The 25,899-nt window shown below is 44.7% G+C and overlaps 1 non-coding gene and 1 pseudogene across 1 annotated transcript; both read left to right on the top strand.

The window, feature by feature from the left end:
* The first annotated feature begins 12,091 nt into the window (after positions 1 to 12,091).
* Positions 12,092 to 12,850, top strand: LOC136386854 (zinc finger protein 705D pseudogene; annotated as a pseudogene).
* Positions 12,851 to 13,952: 1,102 nt separating this feature from the next.
* On the top strand, positions 13,953 to 14,028 carry TRNAA-UGC (transfer RNA alanine (anticodon UGC)). The gene has a single exon. It is a non-coding gene; the product is annotated as a tRNA-Ala (tRNA).
* Positions 14,029 to 25,899: the final 11,871 nt, after the last annotated feature.

Genomic DNA, 25,899 nt, shown 5'->3' with positions numbered 1-25,899 from the left:
AACAGATACATCAGCTCCAGTATCTAAAAGTCATTTAAATTTACACCCTTGTATTGTTAGTTCCATTTCAGGATGTTCCTGACATATTTTTTGAATCCAATTGGCAAAATCAGAGAATTTGAATACTTGATTTTCTCAGGGTCCCTTTTGCAGGGTTTGGCCTGAGAAGCAGAATTAGCATTCTTATACTATTCTTCTAACTGCCTGAAGCAGCTTGAGACAAATTCTTGAGCTCACTTATTAGGGTCCTGCTTAATTTTGCTCAATTCCTTTCTTTTGCCAACCTCAGTATAACCTTACACATAAACAAGACAATTTACACACAAAAAGCACAATTATAACATATAACTTTGATTAATCCTAATACTTGAACTGCTATTTGGCTCCTAACTCTGAACACACCTCACAATACACTTACCAAATCAGTAAGTCTTAAAGATCTCCATTCTAGTCTATTTAAATTTAAATGAGCGCTCCTTACAAGTTCTAAAATCATTTTATTTTTTCTAAATATTAGAGCCAGCATTTCCAATTTGTGTGCAAAATAAAAAAGCAAACTTAATTCAGGCCTTAAAAACAGACACATTTTAGATAACATTAAACAAAGACTAAACAGAAACAAGAATTAGACAAATCAGATAAACCAGAAAGAAATCCAGGATTTCAGAGCACAACCAGATTAAAAAGATGCCTACCTGATTTTAGTCAGGGCATTTTTTGACTGAGGGACTGAAGGATGGGACTAAACAAAATCTCCCCGAGAAAATTTGCTCTTGGCAGCTGCTGGGATATTTTCCATAGTCAGATCCAACAGAGGTCCCCTGCCTCAATTTCCAGGCAAAGAATAAGAAAGAAACAAAGTGATAGTTCAGAAAATTGTAGTTAGAACATTAAAGAACATCAGACCATAACAGGAAAAGCTGTAACTTTCCTAATACCTGAGTCTCCTATCCATTCTCAAATTCTATAACATTGTAACCAGCGGCTCATGTTGACTATGCTGAGATCTCTCTCCTACTTCAATGGCCTTTTCATGAAAGTCTGAATTCCACAGCAAATAATCACCCCCAGAGAGACAAGCACAAGCAATTGCCTCTCAGTCATTTGGGGGAAGAGGCTTTGCACTAATAGTATCTGATAAATCAAGTGAAAAAAGGGTAGTAGGTTCATAATGAACAAAAGCACGTTTAAGCTCTTTCAGAGTTCTAAAAGGTACAGGTTCGTGCCCTCACTCTAGTCTCCCCATATCGTCCTGTCTTTCTACAACATGAAAACAGGTAAAGCTATTTATTGTTTCCCCTATTTTTTCAGCCTGGTCTATAGAATGTTAGAGAGGGGATTTCCCAGATTTTGAGCTATAGACTCTGGACTCAGCCTGATAAGGGAATGGAGGAGCAGAGGGTTTGAACCTAGGAAGGAATAGAGGTCAGCAGAGGCCCCGAGGCTAAGGCAGCCATAGCCATGGATGTTTTATCCCCCGAGTCATCCTCAGACTGCAAGTTATCCTCATATTCACATCCCTCTGTTTCCAGATCACCCTGACACTCTTCAGACAATGATTTGTCTTCATATGGAAACATTTCTATGAAAAAGTCCATTATTTTTTACCTTAACTGCCCCATAATTTTTTTATTCCTGACTACACTTTCCCCAAAAACTTTCTTTACTCACTGTGCACACTTCACTTGGGGAATTCCATCACCTGCCTTCAGTTTTTAGTTTTCTCGTACTCAAGTCTTCTCTTTGGGCTCCACTTTCCATGGTCCAGCAAGGCTCCTAATTCTTGGTTTTGAGTGAGAATGTTGCAGAATTGAGAAAACAGACTTATTAAGAAAAAAGGTTGGGGTTGGGAGGACTCTTCAGTGCTGAGGGCAATATCCAAGAGACCCATATTATCCCAGTTTGCTTTATTATATAGCCATATGCAAATAAAGGGAGTCCTTTATACAAAGTTACACATCTGAGGCTAAAATAGGAACACTCCCAAGGCATAAACAGGAATCCCCCCACCATGCATAAGTGAAATCAACAAACATCTTAAAAAACAGAATAAGAGGAAGGGCATGTAAATTTCTTTTAGCAACTTAAGCAAGAGTGAAGTGGGTAAAAATACTCAGCATCATAGCCAACATAATGATGGTGGGGGAGAACTTAACCTTTTACTAAGAGTCCAATGTACAAAGGCTTTTTGCCATTTATGGTCCATAATAGATGTCCTAAGTGCCACCAGGGACTGTCAGGCACCTGAGCTCCAATTAAGTTTGCCCAGAACTCTGAGATACTTATCCTGGGTCAGGAGCTCACCAATAACGAATTGCCTTCCTAACATTACACAAATTCTCTCAGATCCTGGAGCACAGATTGATTCTGGCATGCGCCCATCCCCCCTCATCTCCTCAGGGCTGTCACCTCCCCCTGCTCTTGCAAACGGGCAGGACCTGCTCAGTTTAACCTGAAATGTCCATGATGTTTTAGGAGTCAGTGTCCTTCAAGGATATAGCTGTAGACTTCACCGAGGAAGAGTGGGCCCTGCTGGACACATCCCAGAGGAAGCTATACAGAGATGTGATGCTGGAGAGCATCGATCACCTGGTCTCTGTGGGTGAGTCTGTGAACATGTGTGTGTCTGTGTGTATGCGTGGATGCTTCCATGGACACAGGGTGACAGGTACATGTGACATTCGAATAAAAGTTATAAAATACATTAATAGGCTTTAGAAATAACTTCAAAGGAACTAGTCCAGTAAACAGATGAGCCCAGACTCCCAGGATGGCTAGGAGCTGAAGAATCCTTGAGATAGAGAAGTCGTCAGACTCCCAGGATGGCTAGGAGCTGAGGAGTCCTTGAGATAAGGAAGTCACAAGAACTGCTAAGACAGAAAATATAACCACATCCTAGGGGATAGATAGGGATATTTCCAGCTGGGGCTTTCAACTGTATGACTGGTTACTAAGGCACGTGACTAGAATTTAATTTGGGGGAACCAATTGCTAAATGCCAAATTTGCTTCTGTATGAACTGCTTGCTTGCTATACTATAAAAACCCCTAGACTGTAGGCGCTCGGGGTGTGGCTCTTGTGACTATCACTTGAGTACACCCCTGCGCAGGTTTGTTTTGTTTTGCTTTGTTTTTCTTTTTCTCTTGGCCATAAAACTTTGTCTGAAACTCTCCAAACGTCTCCAGTGTTTGTTTTACCCGGTGAGTGCAACATTTTATGGGGGCTCGCTCCGGGATTCCCATTACGGGAATTTTGGCTGGGGACAGGCGGAACAGCTCGAGCTGGTGAGTATTTTGTTGTGGAATTCCCTTGTTTCTGTAATCTGTCTGGCTCCGGAGCATTTGCAGTCTGTGGTGGCAGACAGGACGCTGTCAGAGACCCGCCCAGACACTCGGGCCAAAGGGCAGGACGCTGCCGGCCGAGGTTTCTGTTTCTGTCTGAAATCGATCGATCGTTTTGAAGTAGTGAGCTCACTCGCACCGCGCCGCGCTGCTGTCTGGTTGTTTGTTTAGCCTGAATGACTGTGTAGGAAATTTTGTGTATTGCCCTCCTGGGATTTGCTGCACTGTTGTGTTTGGTGTTAATTTGTTTGCCAGTACAGTGTGATCAACGCTCATCCATCTAGATCACCCTACTTATAGGGTAGGGAATCCTGTGTGTTGTCTTTGTAGGACTAGAAGCATACCTGGCTGAGAAGAACAAGTACCGCGAGATGGGACAGCAAGAATCTACTCTTAAATCCCCTCTTGATTGCATTTTAAGTAACTTCTCTGATTTTCAGAAGAGAGCTCAGGGTTATGAGGGACCTCCACCCGATCGAGAAACTCTCCGGACCTTAAGCCAAGTGGAGTGGCCATCTCTTAAGGTTGGATGGCCATCTGAAGGAACCTTTGATCTGCCTATAGTTTTTGCAGTAAGAGCCATTATATATCAGGTGCCTCACCCAGACCAATATGTGTATATAGATGTTTGGATAGATATAGCTACAGACAAACCTAGGTACATTAAGAGGTGCATAAAAGCTAATCAAAAGGTTAAGAGAGCTATTTGTGTGAGCACAGCGGACATTAAGCCTCACCCTCCCTCCGCTCCACCTGCACCTAAAAGAGAGCCTCCCAAATCGTATCCGGTCCTTTCTGATGTTACTGAGGATATAGTAGACCCTATAAATTATCCTCCTCTTCTTCAGAAGCCCAGGAAGCCAGATTCAACTGTGCCCGAGAATGTCCAGAGTCCTCCCCACACCCGGGGGGGGGACCCCTTATGCTCAACCTTCCTTTGATGGAGGTGCCCCAATGTTGCCTCTTAGGGAGGTGCTGCCCCCACTAGATGAAGGACCACATGCACCATCCCGAATGATTTATATTCCTTTTTCTACTAGTGACCTTTATAATTGGAAACATCAGACCCCGTCGTTTTCAGAGAAACCTCAGGGGTTAATTTCTTTGCTTGAGACTGTTTTCAGGACCCATCAACCAACTTGGGATGATTGTCAGCAGCTTTTGCACACCCTGTTCACAACGGAAGAAAGAATCCGCATCAGCCAAGAAGCTGAAAAAGTATTTAGGGAAGAGGGGGGCACTGAAAGGGAACTAGAGAGGACGCTCCCCAGGAGCCCCCCCTCTTGGGATCCAAACAATGTCAGGGATAGGGAATCGCTTACCCAATATCGCCAGGCTCTATTAAGGGGAATAAGGGCAGCTGCTAAGAAACCAACCAACTTTAGTAAGGTAGGTGAGGTAACTCAGGGGAAGGATGAGTCCCCTGCTGCATATTTAGAGCGGCTAATGGAGGCCTACCGGGTTTATACCCCTATTGATCCTGAGGCAGAGGAAAATCACAGGCTAATAAACATAACCTTTGCCACTCAGGCAGCCCCAGACATTAGAAAGAAGCTCCAGAAAATAGAAGGATTTGAGGGAAAGAATAAGAGTGAATTATTAGAAATAGCACAGAGAGTCTATGTCAATCGTGATGACCCTGAGTTAGGGAGAGCAGCTGTAAAACTACTCTTGGCACAGCAATCAAAAGGACCAAAAGGGAAACAGCAGCCCTTTAAGGGAAAGAAGGGAACTTTCCCGCAGAAGCAACTAGATAAAGACCAGTGTGCTTATTGCAAAGAGAAAGGTCATTGGAAGAAGGATTGCCCTAAACTACAGGCCGTAAATCAGGAACAAAGCTCACAGGTTTTGCTCCAATTAGATTGACGGGGCCAAGGCTCCATTTCTGTTGGCCCCCAGGAGCCTATGGTCACACTGTCAATTGAGGGGAAACCAACTACCTTCCTAGTTGACACGGGGGCCACTTATTCCGTCCTAAAGAGACCACTTGGGACATTACAAAAGGAATCCACAAAGGTAATAGGGGTCACTGGCAAAGCTGTCTCATATCCTCGAGCCACTGCTCGGATTACAGACCTGGCACGAGGGACTATTACTCATTCATTCCTGATTATTCCAGACTGCCCTTACCCGCTGTTGGGACGAGATTTGTTGCAAAAATTTCAAGCAACAATAACCTTCAACCAGGAGAAGAATGCAGAGGGCAAGGTATTAGTGACTGTGCCAATATCAGAAGAATACCTGATTGCCTCCCTCCCGGAAGGTAAGAGTGGGTTTACGGGCATCCCCGAGGAAGTAAAGCAGCAGGTTCCTGGAGTTTGGGCAGAAAATAATCCTCCGGGATTGGCAGTACATCAGCCGCCTGTAGTAGTGCTGTTGCGGAGTGATGCCAGCCCAGTTCGCATCAGACAGTATCCTGTACCTGCTCGGGCTAAACAGGGTATAGCACAGCACTTGAGGCGCTTATTAGAAGCCGGGATTCTCCGGGAATGCCAATCTGCCTGGAACACTCCTCTACTGCCAGTACAAAAACCTGGAACTCAGGACTATCGCCCAGTGCAGGACCTGCGTGAAGTGAATGCTCGGGTAGAGACCATACATCCTACTGTGCCAAACCCCTATACCCTATTAAGTTCATTGCCACCAACGCATGTTTTCTATTCAGTATTAGATTTGAAAGATGCCATCTTTTGCATTCCATTAGCAAAGCAAAGTCAGGAAATGTTTGCCTTTGAGTGGAATGATCCTGAGAATGGACTTTCAGGCCAATACACTTGGACCAGGCTCCCTCAGGGTTTTAAGAATTCACCAACCATATTTAATGAGGCTTTGTGCAAAGACTTACAGGAGTTTCGAGCCGGCCACTCTTCAATTGTGCTGCTGCAGTATGTGGATGATCTCCTTATCGCAGCCCCAAACCAGGAGAGTTGCCAAGAAGCTACATTGGAACTACTCCAAGAACTGCAACGGATGGGCTATCGAGTATCTGCTAAGAAGGCCCAAATTGTCACCCAAACCGTGAGTTACTTGGGGTATGACTTGAGGGGAGGACAACGTAGTTTGTCTAGCCAAAGAATTCAGACTATATTACAGATTCCTGAGCCTGTAAGTAAGAGGCAAGTACGAGAATTTTTAGGTGCCGTGGGATATTGCAGACTTTGGATACTGGGATTTGCAGAGCTGGCCAAACCTTTGCATGAGTTAACACGGGGAAAAGAGGAACAATTTGTATGGACAGAGGAGGCACGAGAGTCTTTTCAAAAACTTAAGGAGGCCCTAGTTGCAGCCCCGGCATTAACCCTGCCAGACTTGTCTAAGTCTTTTCAACTATTTGTGACTGAGAAGAAGGGCATTGCTCTAGGGGTCCTCTGTCAAGAACTGGGACCTTGGAAAAGACCAATAGCCTATCTGTCCAGAAGACTAGATCCTGTGTCATCAGGTTGGCCAAATTGTTTGAGAGCACTTGCTGCTACCTCCATCCTTGTTAAGGAGGCCAGTAAACTGACTCTGGGTCAAGACATTCAGGTCATTGGAGAGCACTATTTAGAACAAGTGCTGCGGGCTCCACCGGATAGGTGGATCTCGAATGCCCGACTAACACAGTATCAGGCACAGTTGCTGAACCCCCCCGCAATACAATTTTTGAAAACAACGGCCTTGAATCCTGCTACATTGCTCCCGTTGCCAGACCCATCGGTGATCCATGACTGTAGACAAATATTAGATACCATTACAGGAGCCAGACCAGATCTACGGGATCAGGCCTATGAGAAGGCAGATTTAACTCTGTTTACAGATGGAAGTAGCTATGTTCGGGATGGGCAAAGGTATGCTGGAACTGCGGTGACCACTCAAGATACTGTGTTATGGAAAAAGGCATTGCCTAAAGGCACATCTGCACAACGGGCTGAGCTTATCGGACTCACACAGGCCCTTAGAATTGCTGAAGGGAAAAGTGCCAACATCTATACAGACAGTAGATATGCCTTTGCCACGGCCCATGTACATGGCGCCATCTACCGGGAGCGTGGGTTATTGACTACTGCAGGAAAAGAAATTAAAAATAAAGATGAAATTTTAGCTCTATTAGAAGCCATTTGGTTGCCTAAAAAGGTGGCAATAATACATTGCAAAGGACATCAAAAGGGGGATTCCCCTATAGTAAAAGGAAACCACTTTGCTGATCAAGCGGCACGGAATGCAGCAGAAGAGGAGGAACACACTAACCAACTGCTACTCATCCCACCCCCTACTCTACAAATAGAACCGAGGTATGAGCCAAAAGAAGAAGAGAAAGGTAAGCAACTAGGGGGTAAGAAAAGTAAACAGGGATGGATAGAATTACCAGACAGCAGAATATACCTACCACAAGGAGTGTTAAGACAAATAATTCAAGAAATACATAGCAGCTCCCACTTAGGACAACAAAAACTAGAACATCTAGTAAGAAAATATTATGAGGGAGCGGAAATCAGAGATATCATACACTCTGTTGTGTCTAGGTGTCAGGCCTGCGCCAAAGTAAATGCTGTCAATAAGAAATTACCTCCTCTCATCAGGCACCGAGGAAAAGCTCCTGGAGAACTATGGGAAGTAGACTTTACCGAAATGACTCCAGGGAAATTAGGCTATAAATATTTGCTTGTTCTAATAGACACCTTTACTGGATGGACTGAGGCTTTTCCTACAAAAGGAGAAACTGCTTCAACAGTTTGTAAAATACTTTTAAGAGAAATCATTCCACGATATAGCATTCCCATTGCTATAGGGTCAGATAATGGACCTGCTTTTGTGTCCAAGATATCACAGGAATTAGCAAAAAGATTAGAGATCAATTGGAAATTACATTGCATTTATCGGCCTCAAAGTTCAGGGCAAGTCGAGAGGATGAATAGGACCCTTAAAGAGACTATAATTAAGTTAAGAGAAGAGACTGGCGAAAATTGGGTAGAGCTACTCCCTTTTGCATTATATAGGGTTCGAAATACACCTTATACAGGAAAATGGACTCCTTATGAGTTAATGTATGGGCAACCAACTCCTTTGGTTCCACAAATAACGAGTGAAGAAATTGAGGGTTCTAATCAAAGTTTTCTAAAGTCCTTACAGGCATTACAACTGATACGTGCAGAAGTACAGGCGCTTAGAGACCAGCAGAAGGACCAACTCAAAGGACTTCCACTGCCAACTCCACCGGAGCCAGGACAATGGGTATGGATTCTTAACCACCGTCGCGGGAACCTTGACGCTCGGTGGCAAGGACCGTTCCAGGTACTGTTCAGCACACCCACGGCTGTGAGAATAGCTGAAAAACCTTACTGGATTCATCTATCACATGTAAAGTTAGCTCAAGAACCGAGCTTAAAGGAAGCCAAATGGAGAGTCAAAGCGGATCCCCACAATCCCTTAAAAGTGCGGTTCTTACCCGAATCGTAGCAATGGTTTTCTTTTGTATGTTATCCAATATTAAACCAGTACCTGCTTTCCAGGAAAACCTGAATCATCCAGAGAATTTATGGGTAGCTTTAGCACGCACCCTAAATGTCTCATCGTTTTGCCTTGAACAGGATAGTCATTCTCATTTCATGTTAGGAAAATGTCTACGCCCAGTATGTAAACCGGCAGCTGACATAAGGAATTTAACTTTCTTCTCCAGTATCCCTAATAAGACTGTAACTTATCTAGATTTAGCAAACTGGGGAAAAGTTTCTTATCAGTTGCCAAGCCATGCATTACAGATTCATACTCCCCATAGCATTATTGTACCCAATGATACTTGTGTTCTTTTTGTTAATTGTAGTAAAAATTGTAAGACAATCCCTGGTTTTTTACCCTGTAAGAATACTATCAAATACCCTTCCATTTATGGCTATGTTACCCTGCCTACTGGATGGTTCTTTACCTGTAACTCTATGACATATAATTATATTCCCCCTAATCTTACTGACACCACTTGTTGTTTATCTAGGATTGCTACTTTCTTACCTAACAAGAATGATTTGTTACTTCTTGAGCATAATACCACTCTTCGCAGCAGGCGTGCTGCCTCCATCCCTGTAGGACCTGAATGTCATGATGAAGTACGATTATTGTCAGAAGCTGAAGGATATGCCATAATTTTAAGTGTTGTAGGGAATCTAGTATGGGGTGCTTACAATCATAGACAAATCCAGCATTTAGCTTGTAACTTAGCTAAAAGCATCAACGAAACGTCTCAAGCATTGACTCTTTTAAATCATGAACAGCAGCAATTACGTCAAGCTATTTTAGATAATCGGGCGGCTATTGATTATCTATTATTATTTCACCACCAGGGTTGTGAAAAAATAAAAGGAATGTGTTGTTTTAATTTAACTGATAACAGCAATGAAATCCAGGATAAAATAGATAAGATAAAACAGTTAGCAGAGCACATTCAGCAAAATAATGACAATTTAGATTGGTTCACCTCTATATTCAAACTGTCACCTTGGCTAACTACATTGATAATTACACTAGCAGGACCATTGTTAGTATTGTTATTGGCCCTCACTATTGGACCCGTAATCCTTAACAAGTTATTTGCTTTTATTAAGGAAAGAATAGAAACAGTTAAAATAATGATTTTATCTCAGCCATACCAACGCCTTAGTGCAGCCGAAGAATCTCCGTTATAGTTAAGGATTTAACTAGGACAAAGAAGAGGAGGAAATGTGACATTCGAATAAAAGTTATAAAATACATTAATAGGCTTTAGAAATAACTTCAAAGGAACTAGTCCAGTAAACAGATGAGCCCAGACTCCCAGGATGGCTAGGAGCTGAAGAGTCCTTGAGATAGAGAAGTCGTCAGACTCCCAGGATGGCTAGGAGCTGAGGAGTCCTTGAGATAAGGAAGTCACAAGAACTGCTAAGACAGAAAATGTAACCACATCCTAGGGGATAGATAGGGATATTTCCAGCTGGGGCTTTCAACTGTATGACTGGTTACTAAGGCACGTGACTAGAATTTAATTTGGGGGAACCAATTGCTAAATGCCAAATTTGCTTCTGTATGAACTGCTTGCTTGCTATACTATAAAAACCCCTAGACTGTAGGCGCTCAGGGTGTGGCTCTTGTGACTATCACTTGAGTACACCCCTGCGCAGGTTTGTTTTGTTTTGCTTTGTTTTTCTTTTTCTCTTGGCCATAAAACTTTGTCTGAAACTCTCCAAACGTCTCCAGTGTTTGTTTTACCCGGCGAGTGCAACAGTACACAGAATAACCGCCACTGTCCCACTCTGGTCAGTGTCCTGATTCTCTCACCACCCTCATAACTGCTGAGAAGGAAGATGTTTCTTTACATTCTATTTTCCTCACCACACTAGAATGTCATCTTGACACAACTGCATTCCACTTTGCTGCTCTGTCTCCAGCACTCAGAACAGAACGGGGGAACCAATGAACCTTATTAATCCTAATAAGTAACTGAACATTTAAAAAATACTTATGTTGTTTGGTGAAGAACCTTCACTGTTTTCTATGTTCCAGATGTTGCCTGGGGGTAAGGAGGGGACTCCAGTGTTCTTTTTTTCTTCTTCTGTGCAGGACTTGATGATAGTGCAATTTTATGAGCATAGATATCCAAATGCACAATTTTCAACGTGTAACTGCCATATGGTGACCCAGCATCTCTTGACCACTCTCCATTTTTCATAATTCAATTCTGATTACTTTCTTTTTTTTTTTTTTGTATTTTTCAGAAGTTGGAAACAGGGAGGCAGTCAGACACGCCCGCATGCACCTGACCGGGATCCACCCAGCACAACCACCAGGGGGCAATGCTCTGCCCATCTGGGGCATCACTCTGCTGCAATCAGAGCCATTCTAGCACCTGAGGCATAGGCCACAGAGCCATCCTCAGTGCCCGAGCCAACTTTGCTCCAATGGAGCCTTGGCTCCAGGAAGGGAAGAGAGAGACAGAGAGGAAGGAAAGAGGGATGGGTGGAGAAGCAGATGGGCGCTTCTCCTGTGTGCCATGGCCGGGAATCAAACCCGGGACTCCCTCATGCCAGGCCAATGCTCTGCCACTGAACCAACTGGCGAAGGCCAATTCTGATTACTTTTCTAACTAACAATGACTTTTAAACTGTTTTTGACACCTAAAATATTTCATTTCATGTTATCCCTTAAAAAAATGTGAGTTTATGAACCATTCATATTGATTATGGTGCAATTCTACATTTCCATTTCCCTAATGCTGTTGGGAAAGTTTATTACCTTTTGAACATTTCAGGCACAAGAAATCCCCTTAGAAAACAAGAGATGATACTTATGCAACAGATATGCAAGCAGAGACTATTTCCCATGATGCTGATGGTAAGTTTCAGGGGTGTAACACTTAACCATGTGTAATCATATTGTGTGGCAATGAGATAAGTTAGCCATTAAGCAAAACAGCTGAATGTAACAATATAATTTTATTGAAATTTAGCACTTTCCAAGAAAATATTTTGGATAGCTTAAAATCAGTGAAGAAATTAACATGAGCCAAAACAATATCTTCAGATATTATAAAAAGGCTATGTCATAAAAAAAATTTTATTACTAATCATTGAAACAAACTAAAGTTTTCCAAATGTATCTGATATTCTGTGGGTGGCATGCTACAAAATAGACAATATTTGTGCCCGCAGGGGAGTGGCAAATGTGTGTACAACTAATTTTGGAAATATTTTCAGCACAGAATGAGTGTCTGGTAATCTAGGATTTCTTCGTAAAGAAATGAATGCATGGATGTATATAGGCAAACAATTAACACCTTTTCATCTCTTTCCACAAAGCAGAGATCTCACCCTCCAGAGGGTTTTATTGAACTCACTGAACAGAATGATGAATCTACTCATCAATGTGCCCTGACACAATGTTTCTTAACTGACGTGGGAAAGAAACCTGATGTCAACCAGCAGTGTGGAAGGTCACCTAGTGAAGAGTCCTCCCTCAGTACACACAATCAGACTCACACCAGAGACAAATCAAATGCATGTCATGTATCTGAAAAAGCCTTTAGCAACTTCTTTAAACTTCGGCGACACAGGATGATTCAAACTGGAGAGAAGCCATTTCAATGCCATCTTTGTGGGAGCGCCTTTGTTCAAAGCTGTGACTTTAGAAACCACAGTCGAATGCAAACCAAAGAGAAGCCATATAAATGTCAGCAGTGTGGGAAAGCCTTCAGTCAAAGTCCTCACCTTAGACGACATGAGAGAACTCACATGGGAGAAAAGCCATATGAATGTCACATATGTAAGAAAGCTTTCAATCAAAGATTGTACCTTAGAAAACACCAGGTGATCCACACTGGGGAGAAATATTACAAATGCCACCAGTGTGGGAAAGCCTTCAGTCATAGCTGTAACCTTAGCCATCACAAGAGAATCCACTTGGGAGTGAAACCACATATATGTCTCCTGTGTGGAAAAGCTTTCAATCAGGGTTCTGAACTTAGATGGCAGAACAGAACACACACAAGAGAGAAACCATATGAATGACAGCGGTGTGGGAACACCTTCACTCAACACAGTAACCTTAGATGGCACAAGAGGATCCACACTGGAGAGCAGCCATATTCCTGTCAGCTGTGTGGGAGAGACTTCACACATCCCTTTGCCCTTAGACAGCACATGAAAACTCAACACTAGAAAGGAAATTATGAAAGCCTTCAGAGACATTCTGACCTGGAAGTACATGGCACTACAGAGGACAAGACTGTGGAAGAAACATCAATCATAGCTTTAGCATTAGAAAGCACCAGCAGACACACACACTGAAGAAACACTCTGCAAGCAATGTGAAAGATCTGTTTGTCATCATACAACACAGTCCAGAAAGCATTTTATGTATGAGTGCTGCTGTAGGGGCAGTACCCAAATGTGAAAGCCTTCACTACTTTTCTGCTCTCAGACAGAACTCAGTGTAAATGTACTGATATTGATGGTAACAGCAACAACTCCAGACCGGGAATGCAGTTGAAAAATAGTTGCAGAAAGGATAACCTGTAATGCTTCATTTATAATATATTTGTAATATGAACAAACATCATATATGGAAAACCCTAAGTGCGTGATCACCCTTAAAAAACATTCAGCCCAATACCAGGCTTCCTATTCACCAGAATCTCAGAGAGAACTAACAGTAACACGGGGTCAGATGGAGACATGGCTGGAGGAAAACCAAGGACTTCTCACAAACTTTGTCCCCCCCCACCCCCCGCTGGGGTCATTCAGTGTAAAATCAGCAAAAATGTTTTACTCCTAAACAAGGCTGTGCTGAATGTGAGGGCTCACACTGTACAAACATGCTCAGCATCAGGAAGGCAAGTCCTTCAGGATCAAAATGCTTAGTCAATCTTAAGAGTCCCCCCTGAGGAGACAGCCATCTAAGAATCAAAACAGAGACAATTTCAGTTTCATCTTCTATAAGAAAATACGAGTGTGCGCGTGAAAATTAGTAAGTGAATCCTTTAATATAAAACTCTGCAAAGAATGGAGACTTTCAGAAATTACCTAATTATAATTTTGTGGCATAAATTGTATGAAAGTAAAGTGACCTGGCAATATTAAAGTACAATTTTGCAAGAAATTAAATCTTGTGGCCCTGGCCGGTTGGCTCAGTGGTAGAGCATCAGCCTTGCATGCAGAAGTCCCGGGTTTGATTCCCGGCTGAGGCACACAGGAGAAGCACCCATCTGCTTCTCCACCCCTCCCCTTCTCCTTCCTCTCTGTCTCTCTCTTCCTCTCCCGCAGCAGAGGCTCCACTGGAGCAAAGACGGCCCGGGAGCTGGGGATGGCTCCTTGGCCTCTGCCCCAGGCACTAGAGTGGCTCTGGTTGCAACAGAGCCTCACCCCGGAGGGGCAGAGCATCGACCCCTGGTGGGCGTGCCGGGTGGATCCTGGTCGGGCACATGCGGGAGTCTGTCTGAGTGTCTCTCCCCATTTCTGGCTTCAGAAAAATACAGGAAAAAAAAAGAAAAGAAATTAAATCTTGTAAATATAGCAATACTAGCTGATATTAGAACAATAAAATCTGTGCTGAAGCTGAGTGTGGTGCCCAGTGTCCCTTCGTGGTTCTGAGCACACATTCAGGCCTGTGCCCAGGGCCTGTGGGCAGAGACCCAGACCCCAGGTGCTCACAGCCCTTCCTCCACCAGCTCTTCCTACAAAGCCCACCTCCCTCATCCATTTCCCTCCAGCGCTCCTGTCTCCCTGTTAGCCCTGGTGGGGACACAGCTGTGACCTTCATCCTCTGGTGCTGGCTCTCTCAGTGTGTGTCCCTGCTTATGCAAGGTCATGGGCAGGATCAGAGACCACCAGCCCATGTCTCTGTGGCTAGCAACAATTCTTGACAGGAGACAGGCAGCCCTGCTCACCTGGGCCACAAACACTCCCTGAATTTTGTTTCAAAATCTCTAAAGTGAGTGGTGGGGGGAAAGCAGTGAATTCCAGGCCACATTCTGTATCTTAGCTAATTCCTGAGGTTACAGCCTCCAGTCTCCCCAGGTGTGACCATAGCTCCTCCTGCCCCACCACTGCCCAGGGGCTGCTGGGATAATAAGGCTGCAGGAGGATAAATGCCTAATCCCATCAGCCACCTCTAGAGCTGTGTTTTATGTGTGTGTGTGTGTGTTTTAATTATTAACTGTATTTGTTTCCCCCAAGCAAAATAAAAGTTCTCATAAATGGGATTTTTTCCATTTTATTCTCAGAGATACAATGCTACCCTTCAACCAACAACCATATTGTACCTAAACTCCAAAGGCAAACACTCTAGATGTAGTGGTGTGATCACATTATAAGTGATAAACATGTCCTTCAGTACAGAGTATGTATGAAGCAAAATTGTATATTGTATACTTAATGAGTATATAAGATAAACTAGAACATGTTGACTGCCAACACACAATGCAGCCAAAACAAGGTTCAATTAGAAATTTCTACCTAGAGGCCTGACCTGTGGTGGTGCAGTGGATAAAGCATCGATCTGGAATACTGAGGTTGCCGGTTCAAAACGTTGGGCTTGCCTGCTCAAGGCACATATGGGAGTTGATGCTTCCTGCTCCTCCCCTTCTCTCTCTCTCTCTCTCTCTCTATCTCCCCTCTCTCTAAAAATAAATAAATAAATAAAATATTTTAAAAAATTAAAAAAAAAGAAATTTCTACCTAGAATATTTTGGACAAAATCCTGTAAAACACCCCAGATTGAAATAAGTGTCATTAATTAAGTGGTAGTCAATACATAGTCAAGAGTTGGGGAAAATTTTCAAGAGAAAACATTGTTCATGGCATTTAAAGTGCTCATAGTTTCTTTCTGAAGTGGCGAGGAGACTAAGGAACGATTAATAATTAAAAGAACGAGACCAACATGGTGAGCTTGGCCTTGGAGAATTCCTGGGGGAAAAGGTACTCATTTTTCAGACAGGGCATGGGACCCTTACCTACAGGGTGGTGGTCCTGAGAGTGGACATTACCGTCCAGGGAGGAGGCAGGTGGGCCGCGTGTCACTACAGCCAAATGATGTAAGAAAAGGCACAGGCAGCTTCGGGGTTGGCCCGCTGGGCGCATGCCACCTGTGTGGATTCCCTGTGTGCCTTGCCGCCCCCACACGATGGACCCAAGGGCGGGGCCCGATTCTAGGGTCTTTAGCACAGTCAGCATGGGGGCAGGTTCACCAACAAATAACAAATGCACATTAGAAGGACACTGGGAGACAGGTAAATGCACATTCCAAAAGCAGACACCCCCTACCTCTGAGTGCCCACAGAAAAAAAGCAGGAGACCCCACCTGGGCAGAAGCCAGAGGGGGCGGGGCTTGTGGAAGCCCCTTGGAGCCCAGGAAGGTCCATCAGCCAACCTATGGCCCCAATAGGGTAATGAGAGTTTCCGTCCATGAAGTCTCTTAATCAAACCCCAACCCTGGCAGAGGGAAGAGAAAAGGCAGAAGTAATCTGGCACCACCCTCCAGGAGTGGAGGCCGCATCCACCCATGGGAGAAGGCTGTGCAGGTGGGCAGTACAGCACTACCTGTCCGCAGGGGGTGACTCCAGGTCAGCATGAGTCACCAGGCAAAGTGCAGAACAAGCCATTCCCAAAGAGACAGATCTGTGGGCTCCTTCCCCGTGAATTCCCTAGAGTGGTCAGCTTCCCTGAGACAGGGGACAATGGTGGCAGACAGGGTATGCATTCAGTGGGGGCCAGGAGGTCTGCATGACACAGGAGAAGACTAGTGTGTCATAGAAACAGCTGCAGTGCGACAACATGACCAGCCCGAGAGAGGTTGACTGATGGCTGCACAGAGTGAGGAGGGGCTCAGGGCCGCAGAATGCAATCCTCAGCGCATTACTACACAGCTCACCTCACATGCATCTGACCACTCAGAAGGTACAGATTCCTGACCATAAGCACACGAGTGCATCTAAGATGAAAAGTCCTGAGAACTGTAAAGGACCAAGGACAGGGCATTCCTGCAAGACTGCCTTCCTTCCATGGTCATTATGCTAATTGCATGGTCACTTCCCAATGTCACCTGATATTCAACCAACTTAAAGGTCAGAAGAACTGGAAATGCCCCAAGTGACCAGTTCTCAGTTGCCCTGGAAGCTTCATTTCCTCAGGCAGAGAAGTTCCCTCAGTGAGTGTTCTGAGGATCTGCTGACTGACCCGAGGATCACAGGTGGATTTCAGGTAAGTTTCCTTAATTTTATTTTAGTTTATATTTTGGGAGGAGGTATTTCCTGTCACTTGGGTCCTTATAGAATTCATAGAGTAGGGAATGGAAAACTAGGGAGTGATGGGGCTTTAGGCAGAGAAGTGAGGATTCCTTAAGTTTCATAGTAAATCTGAGCACAGAGAAAGTCGACATCTTTCAAAGGGTAATTTAACCACAAAAGTAAATTCCAAATGAAATGGACTCATTGCTGAGATGGTGGGAGTCAGTGAGTGAACTGTAATGGAGACAGAGTGGACAAGGCTAATAGCACATAAAGTCAAAATGACTCTTTTTCAGACTCAGTTCTAACACACTTATTTCACATTAATTACAAACTAGTTAATTTTAGGCAGTGGAGATAGAAAGATAAAAGAGAATAAATAGCCCAGACCCTGATCTGTGAAGCTCCTTGTCTAGGAGAGGAGAATATAACTTTGCCTCAGAGAAGATGTACTTGGAAGTTCCCTCCTCTCTGTTCCTGGGAGCTTCACATTTTAGAGGAGAGCATACTTTAATTTTTCTCTTCTACATGGGGGGCCCAGTATTCCTGCAGAACTGATGATGGTGTCAGTCTCAGAAATACTGTCTTGCTCTGTCCTGCTGGGATGGGTTGGGATGGACATAATCAAACTCCCCTAAATGACTCATTCAAACTCACCAGGTGAGCCCTGATGTTTATTCTTAGAGTCCTGCCCAGGGGCCCTGGTAATTATGAGACCATGATCAAAGGTCTAGAAATGAGGTCTCTCAGGGAGACACAGTGATTTTTCTGAGTGATCATACTGTCCCATCTTCTCTATGTGGAAGAGAGGGTCAACGAGGAACTGTTTTCTATGTGTGATTAGAAATGTGGAGTGTATTTATCTCTCTCTCTCTCTCTCTCTTTTCCTCAGGAATTTCCTAATTCCATAGCTGAGAAAGACAGAACTAAAATTTAAAGGTGGAGTTGGAGATGGCAGGTACTTCCCACCAGCATGGGCCCTGCAGACCCTTGACAGCCCAGCGAGGGAAGAAGCAACAGAGGGCCCCAGTGGCACACAAGGCTCCACCTCCCAAGGAGGAGGATCCCAGGGTGAGTAGACTTGGCAGGGTAAAGACCTGGGGGCTGACATGAACAACAGACTCAGGATTTGGACCTGGCTAGTTCAGCACACAGAACTGAGTTCCCATCCTCCATCCAAGGACCACAGAGCTTGTGATGTCCTCAGTACAAATATTTGGACACAAAACAGCTTGTGAGGCAGATATTCCTGCATCTCAGACCAACAACCACATTTCATAAATAGTATCACATTCAGCTGTTTCGTGTCCATGTATTTTTATTTGTGTGTATGTAATCACACTTAGTCCTCCAATTGTCTTTCTTGTATTTCCCCATAACTAACATGAGTCTCAGAATCCACCCTAACATCTTCATTATCCTGGTGCCTGGTGATCTTGTGATTAGATCCCTCTGCATAACTTATACTCACATCCCTGACTGAATCTATTCTTAAAATCCCCATAGAAACCAGCCAGTGACGTGACCCCTTCCTCCCCCTACAGGTGAAGTGCAAGTACTGAGGGGCCTTTGGGCACAAGGCAAACAGTGTCAGGTGTCCCATGAAGCATTAGGGTGGGGCTCTGGCCCCCCAGCCCCTGGGCTCCATGTAGATGAAGGAGAACTGCAAGCCATGTATCCCCTGGGATTTACAGGCTGTAGGACCCCCTAACAGCACTGCCAGGGAGATGGAGCAGAGTTCCAGGTGAGCATGTTTGAGGTGGGACCAAACTCTGGTGGGACCTTGAAGACTGTGTCCGCATTCCTGCACTGTCTGCATCACCACGTCCAGGCAAAGCCAGGGGCATGGAGAGTTGAGAAAGCTGCCCTGTCCTCCAGGGGTCACACATGGGTGTTTGTTCTCCTCCTGGAGAGCTCTGGGGGTGAAGGGAGCGAGGGGCGGGGGATGCCACACTGGGAATCTGCAAGGGCAGGTAGGCAGGCAACAAAGTCCAAACGGAATCCCTTCATGAATAGCATGGAGGACTCCCAGGAGGAGACAGAGGTCTGAGTGGAGGGAAGTCCAGTCTGGTAATGATCTGGGCCTCACATTCTGGATGACAGGGACACAGGCAAGAGGCCTGGAATGCTGATTGGTTTCTCTCCATTGGGAACGAGAAATGCAGGGACTCTCACTCACCTGTCGTGTCCTGCAGGGACAAGGAGCAGCAGAGAGAGGCTCTGGTCCAGAGGTTTCCCAGGAGACCCCCTGTGAGGCCTCAGCACTCCTTCAAGGATCTGACAGAAACCTGTGACTATGTGAGGGTGAGTGTCCCCCTTCTCCAGTCTTTTTCCCCTTTGGGATCATTCTGACTTCCCACAATGGTTTTCGTGTGAGGGAGTGTAAGCTTCAGTGTGGACCCACATGGCTTCTAGAGTGTAGTGTCCCTGTGTCATTGCTCTTTGTGGCTCTGATGTTTCCTTTCCCTTACTTGTCTGCTCCCAGCAGGCTAGGGGCAGTGTTGTCCTGTCCTCGCTCAATGCTTCCAAAGGCCCATCTCTTAGGGGACAACTGGCATCCTGCCATTGGGGTTCTTACTTCCAAATCTCCTGCCCAGACTTGTAATACCTCAAATGGTCTTCCAAACACCACGATTGTGTTTATTTTTTGGAAGGGATGAAAAGGGTGTGTCATGCACAAATATCAATACAGGAAGCATTGGTAAGAAGCTTTTTTGGATTTTTTTATGTTGTCAGAAAAGATATCAAGGGGACTTTATAACATCCTTATACTGATCAGCACTGAGGTCAGGGAGCTCATTACCTTTCCATGAACTGCTGGGGCATCTTTACTGTCTATATCTTGTTTTAAGTTCTTAGATTTTGCTTTACAGTTTAAAATTTATTTTGTACTAGATGGTGTGTGATTCTAACATGTAATCTGTGTGCTTTGTTCTCTTATAGCTTCTGAACAGGCTGACGCCCATCCAGACAACCCAGTGCACATGTGTTGCAGACCCCAGTCTCACCAGTGCATCACAGACCAGAAAACTGGACGTGACCACACTGAGTATCAGGCATCTGGCCACACACAGTTTGGTCCAGGACTCCAAACACAGCCTCCAGGCTCCTGGCAGGAGAGCTGCTCAGACCTTGACCCAGACCAGCCAGAACTCCCACAAGAAGCCCAGACTCAGCCCCTGCCTGTCCCCGCAGAAGCGCTCGCAGGGACCGGATGTGGGGTTTCCTAGACTGTCCATCCTCCAGTCCGTCCCCCTGGAGTTAGACCTGAAGGGAAACCTCAGGACCCCAGCCTGACATCTGCTCAGGGACAGCGCCATAGCACACCTCCCCATAAAGGCCCTCTCCTCAGGACTGTCCTGGCCTGCCACAGATTTCAGGTGACACTGAATCCCTATGTCTCCGGCCAGCCTTTCCACATGGTCTTCATGAGGTCAGAATGGGGTCTGTGGAGCTCCTGGTTTATAACAGCTCCCTCTGTCCCTCCTGCTGAGAAGCCAGCTCCTCCTGGTCACAGCCTGCCTGTCCCAGACAAGGCAGAGGTACCCTGTACCCGGGTCCCTCTGAGTGTCCTCTGTGAAGAACTTCAGGTGTCCTCTTCCTCTGAAGAGAGCAATGGCCTGTGAGACACCCCAGAACACAAAGACTTGTTCTCCAGGCTGAGTGACCTGGAGCTGACTGTTGACCTTTGGAAGGATGTCACCAGGAGCAGGTTCTGCTGGTGATCAGAGACTCTCCTGCAGGGCTGTGTGGACAGAGGGTGGAGACCCAGATCATGCCGGGGACAAACACGTGAAATGACTGCATCTTTTGTTGTGTATATAAACCTAGAAAGCCCGGCGGTCATACAAAATGACCGCTGTTCTAGATATTATAAATTGTAATTAAAATGATTTGTGAAAAGGTGTCTGCTAATTCAAACTGAATTACCCAGGGCAGGTGGCGAGGACACCCTTTGCTTAGTGTCCCATGGGGTTTTCCCCTTCTACTTGCTTAAATGCTTAAAGTAGAGTGCAATGAAGGAAACCACTGGCGGTACATTTCTTAAGAGCCACCGCTAGCTCAATAAATAAAGGTGATTTAAATAATAAAATGTTAATTTACATGTCAATGATCTCTTTGTACACATTTCAATTAGTGGAACTACAATGTTTCCATACTTGCAACATTGAGAAAATCCTTTCTTGCCACAGTCAAATTGATTAGTTTCTAACTTGAAGTTTAAGGACTGACAGTGTTCACATTTAATATTCATGTCACCAGAGAAATGCTCAAAAATTAAAGTTTCTCCATTTGAAACTGTTTTAATCCTTTTTGCATTTCGGTCAGCATTACTCTGTCATTTTTTTTGCATTTCTCTCCTGCCTTTGTTCAAGGGACTCATTTTGTTGAGACAGGCTTTTTTGTCTTGCATCTGAGGCAAGCCTTGTTTCTCTATGCTCATCAGTCTCATTTTTCTGAGAAAGACGCATTTGCTCTGCGACTGAAGCAAGCCTTGTTTTTGTCTGCTCAGTGGTTTCTTTTTGTTGAGAAAGCCATTTTTGTGCAGCTTTAGCTCCTTTTCTCTCCTCTTTAATGCTGTATTTTCTAGGAGGCATTCTTAAAAGAAATTATGTTAAGATGTAGTTTTTATGTAAAACAGATGATTGCCAATGCAAACAAATGTTCACCTTCCCCCTCATCTGCTCAATTTGCATTCAGCCATGGCAACTTCACCCCATTGACTAGTACAGTTATGCAAGCAACCAATAAGCTATCGGCAACAAACAGACACTTAAGCTGCATATAATAAAGATGTTGTACTATGAAATTCTGTGTGTGGGCTTTATTCCAAGTATTGGAGTAACAGTTTGGTTTTTTCCTTTATTTTTTTTACTTTTCTCTCTTTTTATAGTAAATATTGTCAAATGGTTATGTGAAGTTGTTATAATTTATGAACTTTTGAATTATGCTAATGAAGTAATATTTGAAATGGTAGTTTTTATTTTTATGAACTGTAGTTTGTATATAGAAGTAACATGTGAAATAGTATTTTTAAAACTTAAAGCCATTTTATAGAAAAGTAGTCTACTTGCATAAAGAGCCCTTAAAATTAATGTGAACAGGCAGCCCTGTGTGTTTTGGGGTGATGGGAAAGGGCCCAGCATGGTGACCTAGACACAGTCACCCCACCAGTCCTGAATGGGACTGTGTGAGCTGGATGACTTCAATGGGAAACAGGGTGGAAGTGTTCCCATGACTTTGTACCTTTAGTTTATGAAGTGTTGTATTAAAGTTGTGTTTTAAGTTTCTTTTCAAGATTAATAAAGTTCTGCCAAGTAGCATATTGTACTTGTTTTTTATTTCTGAGTATGTCTGACCATTTTAAAACAATGACATTGTTGTTAATTATACTAATATTAATATTGAAAGTAAAATAACAGTGGAGGTCAGGGTACAGGATCCATAAGTGAATGGTGAGGGAACTCTGTTGGCCCCTAAGGGTGTGGGTGGTGATCAGATCCTTGGAGATGTGTTATCAAAGTAAAAATAAAATTGGAAGCCCTGACCTGTTGGCTCAGCGGTAGAGCGTCGGCCTGGCGTGCGAGGGACCCGGGTTTGATTCCTGGCCAGGGCACATAGGAGAAGCGCCCATTTGCTTCTCCACCACCCCTCCTTCCTCTCTGTCTCTCTCTTCCCCTCTCGCAGCCAAGGCTCCATTGGAGCAAAATGGCCCGAGCGCTGGGGATGGCTCCTTGGCCTTTGCCCCAGGCACTAGAGTGGCTCTGGTCACGGCAGAACAATGCCCCAGAGGGGCAGAGCATCGCCCCCTGGTGGGCAGAGCATCGCCCCTGGTGGGCGTGCCGGGTGGATCCCAGTCGGGCACATGCGGGAGTCTGTCTGACTGTCTCTCCCTGTTTCTAGCTTCAGAAAAATACAAAAATAAATAAATAAATAAATAAAATTGGAGAAGCAAAGGAAAGAAAAAAAAAAAAACTTGACCAAGGGTTTCTTCAGGACAGGCCATGGGACAGAATGGTGAGAACGTGTCTGAAGCAGAGACTCCATGGATTTCAGAGCTCGGCCCCTTGATGAGAGACAGGACTCCTGAGCACACCTGGTGGGGATACCCCCAGAATGGGATGGAGACATCAAAGCACCCTCACTCTCTCAGACCCTCTGCCTGTGCCCCTCCTGCCTCTGTGTTCCCAGTCCAGTATCCACTGTCCACACCTTCAGTGTCACTCACACATTGACAGGGGTAGCCAGCAGGTGTCACCCTTGATGCTTCCACCCTATTTAAGACCTGGTTGCAGCTGGGGTGTGTCCTCAGAGTGGAGTGTAGCCCTGATTAGATTTACCAGCTGTCTTTCAGGATAAATGACAGTGGAACTCAGCACAAATGCATGGCCCCTAGGAGAAGAAATTCCAGTTGGGGACACTGTAAGGAGAGGACCCGGCTTCTTGGTGGAGCTGACCTCAGCATCCCTGTGGCTTCCCATTTCTCCTCCAGTGTTGGGCTCTGCTGAGTTCCCTGGACACCAGGATGTGAGCTGGCCTCATTCCCTTAAACCTGTACAAGTCACATCAAAGCTTCTGTTGATCTTTTCCATTTATTGTGTCGATATTTATTTCATGCCCCTCACTTGGGTTTCTTTTTGATCTCTGTCTGGAATCTGTAAGCAATTTTAATGGCTCACACTGAGAGTCAGGTCTGTGGTGTCTAATAGCATGACTGCCAGTTCCCCAGGATGATTAGGGCCTTTTTCTGCACCAGGACCACAGAGAAGGAGCAAAAAACATGAGGTCAGAAGGAGATGTATCCGCAGGAAACCAGGGCTTTTCACAGACCATTCCCTGGACAGGGTTGTTCGGTGCAGAGTCACCAGAAACGCTTTGCTCATAAACAACACTGAGGTGTTTTGAGGACTCATATTGTACAAGCATGCTCAGTGTCAGGAAGGCAAGTCCTTCAGGATCACACTGCTTAGTGCTGCCCTGAGGAGACAACAATCTTAGAGTGAAAACATAGAAACCTTCAGTTACATTTTCTATCAGAAGATCTGAGTGTGTGTGTGAAAGTTTCTAGCGAATCCTTTCAGATACAACTATGCAAAAAATTGAGACATTCAGAAATTACCTATTTAATATTTGTGGCATAAATATAAGGAAAGTAAAGTGATCTGACAATATTGAAACCAAAATTTTGCAAGAAATTCAACCTTGTATATATAACAATACTTGCAGATATTAGAACAATAAAATCTGTGCTGAAGCTGAGTGTGGTGCTTGGTGTCCTTACGTGGTTCTGAGCACATATTCAAGGCCTGTGCCCAGGGCCCGTGGGCTGAGACCCAGACCCTAGGTGCTCACAAGCTCCTCCTCCACCAGCTCTTCCTACAGAGCCCACCTCCCTCATCCATTTCCCTCCAGTGCTCCTGTCTCCCTGTCAGCCCTGGTGGGGACCCAGCTGTGACCTTCATCCCCAGGTGCTGGCTCTCTCAGAGTGCCTGTCCCTGCTTATGGAAGGTCACAGGGGCAGGATCAGAGACCTCCAGCCCATGTCTCTGTGGCTAGCAGCAACGCTGGACAGGAGACAGTCAGCCCTGTCCACCTGGGCCACAAGATGCTCCCTGAATTTTGTTTCAAAATGTCTAAATTGAGCTGTTGGGGAAAGTCAGTGAATTCCAGGCCACGTTCTGTATCTTAGCTAATTCCTGAAGTTACAGCCTCCAGTTTCCCCAGGTGCGACCATAGCTCCTTCTCCCCACCTCTACCCAGGGGCTGCTAGGAAAATAAGGATAAATCCCTAATCCCATCAGCCACCTCTTAAGCTGATATTTTGGTCTATGTTTTTGTTTGTTGGTTTGGTTTTTTAATAATTATCTGTATTACCCCAAGCAGAATGAAGGTTTCCACAAAGGTGATTTTTTCATTTTATCATCCGGGATGGAACACCATATTGAACCTAAATGCCAAAGGCAAGAAAACACTCTACAAGTAGTGGTGTGATCACATTGGAAGTCATAAAGATGCCCTTCACTTCAGTGTAAGCATGAAGCAAATGTCTCTGATATATAATCGTACACCCACACACTTCATCAGTATATAATATAAACTAGAGCAGGGGTCCCCAAACTACGGCCCGCGGGCCACATGTGGCCCCCTGAGGCCATTTATCCGGCCCCCACCACACTTCCGGAAGGGGCACCTCTTTCATTGGTGGTCAGTGAGAGGAGCATAGTTCCCATTGAAATACTGGTCAGTTTGTTGATTTAAATTTACTTGTTCTTTATTTTAAATGTTATATTTGTCCCCGTTTTGTTTTTTTACTTTAAAATAAGATATGTGCAGTGTGCATAGGGATTTGTTCATAGTTTTTTTTTATAGTTCGACCCTCCAATGGTCTGAGGGACAGTGAACTGGCCCTCTGTGTAAAAAGTTTGGGGACCCCTGAACTAGAGCATGATTACTGACAACACAGAACACAGACAAATAAAATAGATTGGATTAGAAATGCCTGTGTAGAGTATTCTGGAAAAAAACCTGTAAAACACCCCAGATTGAAATAATTGACAATAAATAAGTGGGAGTCAACACACAGTCAGATTTGGGGAAAATTTTCAGGACAAAAAAAATGGTTGATGGCATTTAAATTCCAAGAATTCCATCTGAAGTGGTGAGGAGACAAAGGAACAATTAATAATTAAAAGAACGAGAGCAACACGGTTTGCACCACTTTAAGAATTCCAAGGAGAAAGGAGACTCATTTTTCAGGCTAGTTGTGTGACCCTCAGCCATGGGTGGGCTCTCCTGAGAGTGGACGGTACCGCCCAGGTAGGAGGCAGGTGGGCT

The sequence above is a fragment of the Saccopteryx leptura genome, unplaced genomic scaffold (assembly GCF_036850995.1).
Source record: "Saccopteryx leptura isolate mSacLep1 unplaced genomic scaffold, mSacLep1_pri_phased_curated manual_scaffold_17, whole genome shotgun sequence".
In the NCBI taxonomy this organism is placed as follows: Eukaryota; Metazoa; Chordata; class Mammalia; order Chiroptera; family Emballonuridae; genus Saccopteryx; species Saccopteryx leptura.
The sequence above is the reverse complement of the archived record's forward strand: the minus strand, read 5'-3'. Positions and strand labels throughout refer to the sequence as shown.